Here is a 14,396-nt window from a genome sequence, read left to right as displayed (position 1 = left end):
GTTGAAATATCGACTTATAATACTTTGAGATTATAACATATTATAACTAATCAAAACACTCAAAGATTTATATAATGATGATATTGAATATAAGATCTATAAAAGGGTATTTTTAGTTTTTGAAAAAAATTGAGTTTTGATAGAGAAATGAGATTTGACCAAAACAGGTTTTTGTATCACAAACGGTGACATAGATATGTGCTTTTACCCCATAATGGTCACAAAATTGAACATAATTTTTACAAAAAAATGTGATTATTTCCTTGTTAATCCTTACATACCATGGTTTACACTTTTCCAAATATGTTTGAATAATGGTAATAGTAAACACTTTATCTTCTAATTTTTTTTGAACAATTTAGTTTGAGTCATGTCCAAAAGGTGTTTAGGATGTGGATCACATTTTTTTGAGCCAACTCTCAATTTAAGAACATCTCTTGAATTAGGTGATACTCTTGTATTATCATGCCAAAAATTTTCAACCAAACTTTTGATTTCACTAGTAAGTTTCATATAATATCTTGTCAGCCTACTACTAGAATTTCACAAAATATTTGCTACATCTAACTCCTCTCTTTATAGCTCTTTCTAAAGTATTATGAGCCACATTAAGATATCCACTTATGTTACTAATCATTATCTTGTTAATAGTTGATTTTTTAACTAAAGCTATTGTTATTGCTCATCGTGTTGCATTCTTATCTTTCAAGTGATTTCTCTTTCAGATAGCATCAAAGACACTAGCAACAATGGATACAACTTGTTTTAAAGACTCATTTTTATTCTTGGGTTTTGCATACATTCCTAACCATTTCATTACTTTTCACATTTTAGACATATTATTTAGTTACAACATCAATTGACATTGAAACCTTGATTTTTAATTATAAAAAATGTCTATATAATCTATTAGCATGTGTCCAAGTCTATCTCCATGAAACCAATCCATGAAGATCATCTAGAACATCATTAGGAAAATGAAAATTGTTTTCATGCACTTTAGTATCATTTAGACATGTTTGTTTAGTACTTGGTGTTTCCATGTCTACAATCATACTATTGTTATTTTCAACTGGCATCTCATTTTCACTTTTTTCTTGGTATTTCTTTTGGGGCTTGCATTTCCATTGGAGTTTGTTGTACATGATCATTTGGTAATATATTCTCATGAAGAAAAACTAAATCATTTAAATCATAACCTGCTTCTACAAAATCACCAATTTTATCATGAGAACAAACTCGAGGGTTTGGAGACACAACTACATTGAATGTTTGATTAGAATTTGCACCTGAATCTCCTTGTATTGTGTTCTCTCCTTCAACCTCTTCATCGATCATGGTATCCTCAATGTCTTTCTCCTCTGAAACATTGGTCAACTCTCTAATTCCTTGTCTTCTCTCTCATTGACATTGTGCTTCATTCTCTTTGTTTGTTACAATCTACTCATTTGTCAAAAATTTTATTTTCTTCTTTCTTCGTTGTTTTGATCCCATGTTTGCACCAGTTTTGAATTCAAATCAATAGTTCATGATTTGTAGTAGTTGATAAAAAACCAAAATAATTGTGATAGAAATTTGTTGTTGTAGTTGAAACTATCATTCAGTCATTGCAATAATTGATAAGTGCTTTGTGAGGCAACTTTTGGGGCCCAATAGGTACTTTAGAGTTAGGTACCCAATTTTTAAACAACTAGGCACCCAATTTTAAATTGAGCACCTGATATTTAAGCAATTGGGTGCTTCATTGTTTAATATCGGGTGCTTGATTCTAATAATGACCTAATTAGAATTGAGCACCCAATATTTGAATTGAAAATTGGGTGCCCGATTCTAATGCTATGGGTAGGAATTTTCCATTAGCGAGAATTTGCAATAGGTTTTCCCTTGGGGAAAGGCATGACATAGGCTTGGTGGGACCAAGCTTATGCCTTTATGAACCAAATTTTGACTAAGGCATTTAATCAATGATTTTAGGGATTGCCATAATTTTTATACGGTCGTCCCCATTGAATTTTTTGACAAGGCAAGAACACATTATAGGTCTTACTATTCTAATTTCAAAAATGTAAATTTTATAGTGTTATGAGTTCATTTTCTATTTTTGCACTATTTATTGATCAAAAGTGTCTCTCAAACATAAAATAGTTAGATTCACTACAACTTTAATAACTTTTTTAATTTTTCACATTTCTTAAATTAATTTACATGTAATCAATCTTCACACAATTCTTTTGAAGTTAAAAGTAATAAAAATCCAAAAAAGTTAAATTTTGATTAAATTATGGTGTCAGTACATGGGAGGTTTTAGAAATTATCTTAATCATCAATTAAATTTTGTTAAAAACATATTCATTAAAAAGTTTAAGAATATTATTCTCATCAATCTTTGGTGTGTCATGTAACTTCATTTAAAAGGATTCATAAAAAATCATTTAGTTGTGTCAAATTATGGTGTCTATACATGAGTGTGGTATGGTCCTGAAACAAACATTTTGAAAAAGTGGTTTTTAAAGATCCATACCAAAAAAAAATTCTATCATATGGGTATACAAGTAAATTACGTATTCAAGAAGGAGATTCTAGGCACTACAATTTTTATTTTAAAGTTTAAAAAAACTATTTAATCTCTAAATGCCTCACATTTTTCCATCAATTGACAAGATATTTTTAAAAGTGAAAATACACTTCCACTTTTTGGCCATAATTGAGATCCAACATCTTGCACTAACCGAAAAATCTATATAAGAACATGCAAAGAGATTGCATGATAACAATATTTTTGTGCATACTATGCAAACTCATTAAAAATAATAATAAATGATCCCAATGAAGCTAACTGCAACATGCAATTTTATTAAGCATGAAATTAATAAAACAATCTAAAGTTAATGCATTGTGAATGTATTAAAATGCATCACTGCTGCATGCACATGCAATGGAATAGCATATGCAAGTGGTGAAGTGCACGCCTTCACATATAACTCCATTTTCATCATTTTTCTTGAAGCTAATAACTACAATATTTCTATCATTTTTCCTCCAATTCATGGATGAGTTCAGACAAAGTCCCATTTGGGTGAATTTTTTGTTGCAACACTTCATCGATGAGTTGATATCAAATTCTGCACGGTAATTCATCTGATAGGATGATTAAATGAAATGTTTTAGTTTGATATAATCTTTGATGAAGTTACTAATTTTATTGCCATAGTTTGAAACACTTGAAAATTAATAAAATATAATTAAACTAAAACTTTTAGGATTGTCATAGTTTTAAACAATTAAAACCTAATACAATATAATTTAACTAAAAATGCACCTTTAAGACAAAATAATTTTTTTTGTCTTGAATTAACGTCTTGAATCCATCTATTGTGTAGTAGTGAGAAATTTTAGAAGCTTACATTTTATACGAAAATTTTCTCAGGTTGTGCTTGGCTTGCACAAAGTTACTGCCCCAATCATCTATTGTTCCACTACTTACTGATGTCCACACTAGTTCTTATTCACCCAACGTTGTCTGTAATCGACATAGTATTTCCCAACATTTGCATAATTTGTCTTAGCAAGGTTTTTATATTTTATGACATCTGATAGGATTGTTTTGGTCTTATAGAAATAAGCCTATTAGCTTAATAAACAAGATCAAAGATTATCACATCATTAGAAAGAACAACTAATGATTCTAATAGCCTTTCCTTTCCAAATTACACATGGACAAAGAGTCTAGGCTAGGCCAATGTAATACTACTCTTAAAATAATTTGAGTAGTTTTATAGTAATTTTTAAAATTAGCTTAATTATGGGCATAGTTTAAGTAATTATGCATGGCTCAAGTACTTGACTTTGACTTTTATAGATTAAATGATGCAGGAGCATCTCGACCCTTCATAAATTATGATGAATTTCATAATATTGTAATATTTAAGTCATTTAGAATTTCCTATAACCATATTGAAGAAATGGTTAAAATGCTTAACTTTTCATTGTGATGTATTAAAAACTAGAAAAAAATAGATTTGCATTGTAGTGGGAGTGCTTAAAGAAGCATTGAAAAATGTATAAGGATTAAAAGAATGTAATGGGTTAGTTTAAAAGGTGGTTGGGAAGTTGTAAACCACCACAACCACTTTAAAATTATTATATTGGTCATTCCAAATCAGATTTGAATGAATGAGAAGAGGAAGATCATTTTGAAACAATTGGTATCTTCATAACTTGCAGTTTTGATTGGTGTTAACTATTGTTATGTGGTTTCCAGGTCTTGTACAGAGCTGTACACCTAGAAATGGTGTAAAAAGTGCATTTTATTTTAATTAGAATGAATAATCTTTCATTTGGTTCTAGTTCGGAGTGATTATGTTGAGAAATGAAAAAGTTATGCTAGTTTTGGTAAAAGTTATTTTTAGATTTGAGGATGCCCAACTATAGTCAAATTGAAATATTTGGTACAAACATATTTAAATGAAATGAAAACTCTAGTTATATTAAATGGAAGGATATATGAACCATATTTTATTTTCAATTTTTTTGAGTCATTTTCATTTAGTTATGTGTAAGTTATGTTCATTTTAATGAAGACTAGTTTTTAAGGATCTTTGTTAAAGTTGCTGGCAATGATTTGCCCTTGTAGAAGAATTTATGAATTGGAAAAAGTAATGGCTTATATATTAAGAAACTAGATTAATATAAGGTTGATTGATAAGTGGTTTGGTTTCATTTGGAGTCATTTTGAGAAGGTTATTAGATGCCCTAGGCAGGGTTATAGGTTTTACTTTTGATTTATGATAGAAAAATGGGTCTACATCTAGAGACTATAACATGTAATGGATTTATTATTTTTGGCTCAGATTTCAATATGTTTTAATAGGTATAATTTGGAAAAATTAGATAAGAGGTTTTTGCAAGAAGAGTTTTAGAAAATAAGTTATGATTAATGGAATCGGATATAGTAATCATGATATGCAAATGGAGAAGGGTTGATGTTTTTGTGTTGGAAAGTGCTTTTTTTTGCCTCATGAGATTTCCTCTATATAGTGAAATTATTTAATGAATTTTGAAGGGATAAACATGTATCCCACTGATTGGTTTACTCCATTTATGGTATTTACATCAAATTGGTATCAGAGCCAGTGAAAGATCTAGTGTTTTTGTGGGTAGAGATATAACTGGTCATATGTGGATCCATCATAGCTGCAAGAAGGATGCTATTATGATTGCATATGTGAAGATATCAAGCTAGGATCTTGGTACTATCTCCATCAAGTTGTAGCTAGGTAGAAGGTGCACAAGAGCAACCACTAGGAGAAGGGTGGGAGGCATCTTCCATAATCTCGTATGGTTAAGAGCGTAGTATGGTGTCGGTATGAAGAAGCAACATGAAGCGTGATGACTAGCAGCTAGTCTTTACTCCATTGATGGGAGTTTTTTGAAAAATATAGATTATGCAGTAGAAGCATGGACCCAACAATAAAGAAAAGGAAGTGAAAGATTTGTTTGCAGAACTCTCCGCTGCACGTTTCCAAGGGACATGTAAATCTTTTAAGCCTGGGAGTATGATGTGGGAGCATATTGATCCTTCATACATTATGATGAATTTCATAATATTGTAATATTTAAGTCATTTAGAATTTCCTATGACCATGTTGAAGAAATGGTTAAAATGCTTAACTTTGCATTGTGATGTATTAAAAACTAGAAAAAAATAGATTTGTGTTGTAATGGGAGTGCTTAAAGAAGCATTAAAAAATGTACGAGGGTTAAAAGAATGTAATGGGTTAGTTTAAAAGGTGGTTGGGAAGTTGTAAACCACCAAAAATAATTTAAGATAATTGTATTGGTCATCCCAAATCAAGTTTTAATGAATGAGAATAGGAGGATAATTTTGAAATAATTGGTATCTTCATAACTTGCAACTTTGATTGGTGTTAGCTATTTTTATGTGGTTTCTAGGTCTTTTATAGACCTATACAAACTAGAAATGGTGTAAAAAGTTTAATTTACTTAAAGTAGGATGAATAAGCTTTCGTTTTATTTTGGTTTGGAGTGATTATGTTTGAGAAATGAAGAAGTTATGCTAGTTCTGGTAAAAGTTATTATTTTTAGATTTGAGGATGCCCAACTACAGTCAGATTTAAATGTTTGGTACAGATACATTTTGATGAAACAAAAACTCTAGTTATATTAATTGGAAGGGTATATAGACCAGATTTCATTTACAATTGGTTTAAGTCATTTTCATTTAGTTATGAGTAAGTTATATTCATTTTAATGAAGACTAGTTTTTAAGTATCTTTGTTGAAGTTGTAGGCAATGATTTGTGCCTGTAGAATGATTTATGGATGGGGAAAATGAATGGATTATAGATTCAAAAACTAAATACATATAAGGTTAATTGATGATAGGTTTGACTTCATTTGGAGTCATTTTGAAGAAGTTATTAGATGCCCTAGTCAGGGTTACTGGTTTTACTTTTGATTTACAACAGAGAAAATGGGTCTACATGCAGAGACTGTAATGTGTAATGGATTTATTATTGTTGACTTAGATTTGGATATGTCTTAGTAGGTATAATTTGGAAAAATTTTACAAGAGGGTTTTGCAAGAAGAGTTTTAGAAAATAAGTTATGATTAATGGAATCAAATATAGTAATTAGGATATGCGAATGGAGAAGGGTTGATGTTTTTGTGTTGGAAAGTGCTTTGTTTTGCCTCATGAGATTGCCTCAATATAATGAAATTATATAATGGATTTTGAAGGGATAAATATGTATCCCACTGATTGGTTTACTCTATTGATGCTATTTACATCATTAAAATAAAAATGCAAATAAATGCACTTGCAGATGCCATTAGATAGGCTCATATCTAAAATAAAGTTAAATTACTATCTTAAGTAAAGATAATAGACATGCATTTCGAATTATATAGTAAAGCTATTATATTCTAGCTAGGTATTCTATGTAGAAGGGTATGTGTAGGATCATGGTGTGTCAAAAAGTGGCGATGTGAATAAAGTAGAGTTTGAAAATGTCTAAAAGAATTTCAAAATTTTCTTTGACTTTTTTCAACCCATTTTAATACCAACGAAAAAAGGTTGGGCCAAACCTTATCGAGTATCTAATCCATTATCGGGTACCCGATATAATATTGGGAATTTGATATAACATTAGGTATATGATATGAGATCAGATACTCGAAACCTATAACTAGCAATTAAAAAAAAATTGAGAGCATTTTAGGCATTTTCATTTTGACTTTGGTTTGAGCTACTCCATTTCGAGTATTAGATATAGGAATAGGCATCAAATATAGGTAACATTTTTGTTGTATTTTTTAATGATTTTGAATGAATTTTAATAAAAATTAGTTATTTTAAATAAAAATAATTGAAAATTAGGTTTTTTTGATAAAAATTATGTTTTTTAATTTAATAGGTATGGCTGACCCAAATGATGACATTGAGCTAGGAAATAATGTTCCTCATATCCTTTCACCAAACGATCTAGTAACCCCTCAAAAGCATCCATCAAATGATTTCCTACCCCCTCAAAACCCTCCTCAAATTGAAGATTTGATATGTGAAAATCTCACTGAGCTGAGGGTTTTGCAAACTACATATAATAATATATCTGCATTGGCTCCCATGTTGTCCATGTTAAACACCATAGTGGATAATATTCAAACACTTACCGATGAACAAAATGCTACTCTTAACTAGTATGAGAAAATGCATGCCATGTTTGATGATGGGTTGGACTATGATGAGGTTGTGGCCCTAAACATAACTAAAGATGATATAGTTAACCTTTTCGTTAACCCAAAAACATAAAAAATAGTATAACACACAAAGCTCAAATTATCAATTAAATGTTGCACAAATGAGGCTATGTGTGCAAACTTTTAGGATTGTTGGTGGATGGTTTTTGACAAACCTCCACACATCAATTTAGAAGTGTCATTCTATTTCATTAAAAAAATGTATGCCGAATTTGTGTTGCACCTCAAGGTGAACTACTAGAGCATGAGGCCCAACATGTGTGTAGGAGGAGGAGCTCCTAAGGATAGACCCTTTTCCCAATTGAAGAAAGTAGGCACTTTTTTCCCCCCTACTAATGTCTCCCCACCCCTCCAGTAAAACATCCTGATATCATTGTAGAGGCTAGCTCTTAGACTATTAGAACTATCGATAGATTGAGCAGCCTATCGATATCTAAGGCTAGGTTAGTATTGCTGCCGCGTGTTGATGATGCTGGCACAAGTTCATCATCGATGAGCTCATCACATGTTTGTGTGCCCCATATGTGCATAACATGCAAGAATATTTGTTTGGGTCCCATAAGTGATCTTTTAAGTGTCAATTTGTATTTGAGGAGGATGATACACTAGACAAGCTACACACCCTTACGTGAGAGAGGAGGGGCATGTAGAGGCATGGAATCCTTCCATGTCGATACATGTATGCTTTTTTTTGTTATGATAGATTTGATTTAAAATTAATCTTTAAATAATAGAGTAATTGTAACCCATACTAACTTATACATGTATGTGATCTTCATTCATGTTTAGTTGATGACTACGAAGGAGCTTATATAGGTTGATAATGTCATGTTCTCAGCTATTTCATTTGGACTTGAGAATTCTACGATGCATTATGTTGTGTTCTTATTATTTTTCTATTTGATGTTAGAGGATCTTCGTGGCCAGAAAAATGGTGTCACTAGGGTTATTATTAAGTAAAAACATTAGTTTTTTAGCTTGCTCAAGTTTTTGACATTGGGCACAGTGCAAGTTTGGTGTTAGTATTAATTAAAATCATCATTTTTTAGGTCCCTCCACATAAATTACATCAATTAAACACATCTTTGTTTCTTACATTAAATCAACAAGTTTACATTTACAATATCTCAAGTGTTTCATCATTATTACATTAGTACACAACTACCAAAAATCACAGTGTCTAAAATTGTAGTGCCAAAAATAGAATAGGCTTTTCTTTAGTCTACTCCTTGTTTATTTTTTATCTTCATCCATCACTACTCTTCATTATGTACCTACATTACAATATCATGAAAAATATTAGTAAATAATCTTATTAAACAAGATAATCATTGGTTCACCAAATCATTATGAAAAAAAGAATATAAGAAGTAACTATACCTAGCCGAGTGTTGCTGTAGGGTCCTCTCTATTTTAGGGTCTCCAATATGGCTTCATGATCAAAATTAGTAATAGTAAAAAGTTATTTTACTTTTGGTCTTCCTTGATGCTTCAACAACTTCACATTTGTTAATATAATAAGATGTGAATATGTGAGAATTGTTTTATGCTTCTGATTGTCTTTGAATACAAGAATTCCATTTCTTCTAAGCATGTATGTCCGTAGCCATGTTCTAGCAATAACAACTAAACTAGTAGGATATGTGAATCCATTATCATCTTTGATCAGTTGTGCAAGATTTTGTTTACCTCTTACATAATGTGCTAATCTATAATCTAATTTCTCATCATTCCCCTATGATGCAACCAATGTAAAGACATGTCTTGGTTGAAGAAGATTTGATAGATGGCTATGCTGAAGTGAACTTTCCATGTCATGATTTCTAATAGAGGGTATGATAGACAATAGAGTAAGATAATGTGAAGCCCATGTATCAACCAACTCACTTGACTCATAGTGATCCCAATCACACTAAAAAAAACTAGGATAAAAGCAAACTAGCTATCATGTCCAGATGGTCCATGTACTAGAACCAGAGCTCTAGAATGAAAGCATTTTTTATGATTCTCTCACTGTAGCACAATCTAATCTATCACCTACGGACCCTTCCTCAAACAACTAAAAGAACCTATGTACTATTGAATCAAGAGTCCCCCCCTATGATAATGTTGAGGTATGCCAATTAACAATGCTACAAGCATTAAGAAGCTTTACTCCTAAAATATTCAATTGGTCCTTAACTAGATATCTCTTTACACATGCCCCTTCTCCATCATGTTCCTCTTCCCCATGGTCGAACTCAAAAAAATTGCAAATATGAGGCACCCCCTATCTATGTGAATTCTACACAACCAATAGAACATGCGAGCATTCTTGAATTGACCTGTGCACTTATCTAACCAAATGATATGTCTATCCATAGAAATGTCATGCTCTTGTAAGAAATCAAAATAATTCTCCAAACAATGCTACACAAACTTGTGAGAGTGAGATCTATCATCACTCATGTAAAAATGGTACTCTCTAATAATCTTTTGATTATGTTCCACACTATTAGGAGCATGTTTATATGTTATGTGGATAAAAATAACAATATGAATGCATTTATAATACTGAGATTGTGTCTCATTATTGGGCTGCAATGTGGAGTTCTTTGCAAAGTGAACAACTAATATAATAGTGCCAATGGAAAAGTCTCCTTACACATTCTAAATTGCTGATCCAACCACTAAGACTTGTGACTATGCCTTGCAAACTTGTAGAAAATATTTCTCTTGAAATTTGAAATAAAAATGGGCATGTTGATTTCTTTTGCAACCAATTCACATCTAGAGACCTCACCTCCACTCTTCAATGTGTATTTCACCATTTCATATATCATTTTTTTTTACTACTGTCCTCCCAAGATATTTTTTGCACCCTTGATGTAAATATTTGTCAAATTTGGATAAGCCACCACATTCTTAACACTTCTCATTTAAGCAAAAATTTCTATAAAAGAAACAATCATCAACTCTAGGACATAAAAAATGATCTAGCAAGTCTCTTGATAATTTTGGAAGCTCACTAGCACTACAATTCTCCAACATTTATTTACTATGAAAAGTAGAACAAATGAAGCATAATAGTTCAAGGTGCATAGAAAACTCCACATAATATTTGCAACAACATTTATTTTCAATTCTAAGTGGCACACAATAAAATGGCTTCAAGGATTCCAAAGCTCTTTTTGATATATACAATAATGGATGACTCTCTCTAAATTATTTGAACAACATAGTTTGACTTACCTAAAAACAATGTTTAGGATGTGGTGTGGGGTATTTGATGAAAATTTGTAACTTCAACATGTCTTTCACGTTGGGTGATACTCTTTAGCTAGAGTGCCAAAATTGTGTAATTTCTTGCTTTACATTATCATATAGCTTCTTATCAAAATGTGGAAGTCTCCCACCAAAAGCCCATGTTTCATTTTGAAGAGGATTGTCAATTCTCTCTTGTCTATTAAATGCTCTTTTCAAAATAGTATGATTTATGTTCAAGTCAATACAAGTTTGTCTTATATATCTATCCTTTCTTAAATGATGACTTACCAAAGAGGTCGTAATAAACCTTTGAGAAACTCTCTTATTCTTCTCCCTACTATTTTTCCCAATGCTATTAAGAGCACTAAAAAAATTCTTCATAATAATGACATTTCTTTGCATTTTTTTATTGACATGAATCTTCAATTTGGGAAGCATAGGTCTTATCATTTTCATCTTTATGTTAGGATTAACCTCAGACATAAATAACAATTACATGCAAATATAACCAATACTAGAAATTAGTAGATTGAATAAAAGAGAATATAAGACACCAAGATTTAACATGGTTCCCCCAATCCCTAGGCTATGTCCACCAACAACAAGTCCAATATTATTATTATCTAGTGATTACAACTTGATTACAATCCATAATCCCTTACAACTCAATACCGCTACAAGAGCCAATTTTTGTATCACACATTATAAAAATCCCTCACCCTAAGCCTTTTTATAAAAGCTTTTTTTCACTTACAAAATTAGGGCTAGAATAAAAAAAAAATAGTAGTCAACATCTTTTACAATATAAGGTCATTTTTGGCTTTAGGGGCACTACCCTTGAAAACCCCAATGGGGGTGTTTCCCCTTGACCGCACCCTATACTACGATAGGGAGTGAATATGTATCGTTGGCCCAAGACTCTGTCGGGGCCTTGACCCTTGATCTTGTCTTGGGGCCACTACCCCCAAAACCTTGTAGAAATAATTTGGAGGGAAATTGTGTTGAATAAGCTTCTGAATCTGATTAGACTCCACATCACAACACTTTAATAACTTCATAAAAAGTTGACATTGCTCCACCACTGTCTTATTATTGAAAAAACATCTTATATAGTCTTGAAGCCCATAACCAAATGGTTCTTTGTGATTTTTTATTGTAAATTGGTAATAATCATTTCATTAATCTTAATTATCCATTTTGGTGTTCTAGGACCTTCATGTCGATTATAATTAGGAGATATGTAATGTTTTTGTACATTTTCACTTTTGACATGGTGAATCATGACATTTGCATTATGAACTGATAAATTCTCATTCTCCAAATTTTTGATCCCGACATTATCATTATCAATTGGTACATTTTCATTCCCCAACTAAACATATTCATTTTTTAAATCTATGATTTCATCTTCAATCAATACATCATTAACTTGATTCACATTTAACATACCTTGTCTCTTCCTTTGATGATTTGCCTTGTTCGTTTCCCTATATGTTACATTGTCTTCATTGGATGCCTTCCTTTTGCATTTAGCCTTTCAAAAACTATTGTTCCCCATTCAGAAAATAATATTAGACACCTAATCAAATCTTGTAGCAACCTTTTCGATCATATGGGCCCCAAATAATACTTTTCCTCCAAACTTGAAAAAATGTTCCCAAAAAAATGTGATTGTTAGGTCTTCAGTGATAGAGAATATTTTGGCAAAAACCTACTAGTAAAACCATTTGGGTACCTAATATGATATTAGACACCCAAGATGATTGCCCAAATTTTGGAAACATCTTTCAATTTTGAATTTTCTTTATGCAACTTCTTCCATTCAATCTTTAGAGAATCATCACCAAATCACAAAATATCATTCTTCAATCATCGATAATCACTACATATCATAGCAAAAACCTCCATCTCATCACTAATTTCCAAGGCTGAAACATTGTCATTTCGATTAGTGATGATTGTCGTATCATATAAATTTTTATCATTACTCCTTCCATTGTATCTTATGGATATATGTAAAAATTTTATTGCTCATCATCGAGACTAAAACCCTTTTATTTAGATTAGGGATAATCACTATAAGACATAGTTATCTCCTTATTTTATCACCAATTGCTATATCTCTTTTGTGTTTTCACTACACAGTGATAAACCTTGATCGGTGTAACATATAGTGATGTATGAAGACTTATCACTCATTGCTTTAGTATAATCAAACCTCCTCTACTTGTCAATAAGATCTATTATCATAGTGTATAGCGATAATCCACTCCTATCACTCATCACCAAGACTCCATAATTTATACTCCACTCAACAATGAACCCAAATTGCTATATGATATAGCGATACTCCATCAAGTCTATGATATTAACCTTGTTGTTGTCACTGTAGGCTATAGTGATACATGTGCCATCTCTATAGCTATAGAGATAATCTAAAAATTGAGGATATCTCTTAAATTTCAAACAAGATCAAAACCAAGATTGATCAATAGATACTACCATGTGATGAAGAAACCCTAAGAGTGCAGTTTGCAATAGGAACCTTTGATTTTATGTGATAAATATGCATTTTTGTGTCAAAATACAGAGAAATGTAGTAAGCGATTCCTTTATTTGATCATGTATTCTACCTAAACCATATGAAAGATAAGTAATGAAAGTAAGAAAAGGTGAAAACATATTTGCAAAATATTGAGTTCCACCAAGTCGAAAGGGGTCATAAGATAAACTATGACCCCTTTTGACGCATTTCATGACAATATACGTCCTTAGTGGCCATGGATCCCTAGGGACCTATTTCATTTGTTCAAATGGGTTGAAAGGGGTCATAGGTTTGACACATTTCATGACAACATATGTTCATAGGGGGTCCTAGGACCCCTAGGAACCTATTTCATTTGTTTGAATGGATTCAAAGGGTTCATAGGATAACCTATGAACCTTTTTGATGCATTTCATGACAACATGTGTCCCTAAAGTTCCTAGGACCCCTAGGGATATATTTCATTTGTTTGAATGGGTTGAAAGGGGACATAGGATACAATATGACCCCTTTTGATACATTTCATGACAACATATATCCCTAATGGTCCTAGGACCCCTAGGGACCTATTTGATTTGCTTGAATGGTTTGAAAGGGATCATAGGATAACCTATGACCCCTTTTGATGCATTTCATGATGGCATATGTTTGTATGGGTCCTAGCACACCTAGTGACCTATTTCATTTGTTAGAATGGGTCAAAAGGGGTCATAAGATAACCTATGACCCCTTTTGGCACATTTCATGACAACATATGTCCGAACCCCTAGGAACCTATGTCATTTGTTCAAATGGGTTGAAAGGGGTCATCAATTAAACTATGACC

The sequence above is a fragment of the Cupressus sempervirens genome, chromosome 4 (genome assembly GCF_028749045.1).
Source record: "Cupressus sempervirens isolate cs-2001-9-10 chromosome 4, ASM2874904v1, whole genome shotgun sequence".
Taxonomy (NCBI): Eukaryota; Viridiplantae; Streptophyta; class Pinopsida; order Cupressales; family Cupressaceae; genus Cupressus; species Cupressus sempervirens.
Note: the sequence above shows the minus strand (reverse complement) of the source record.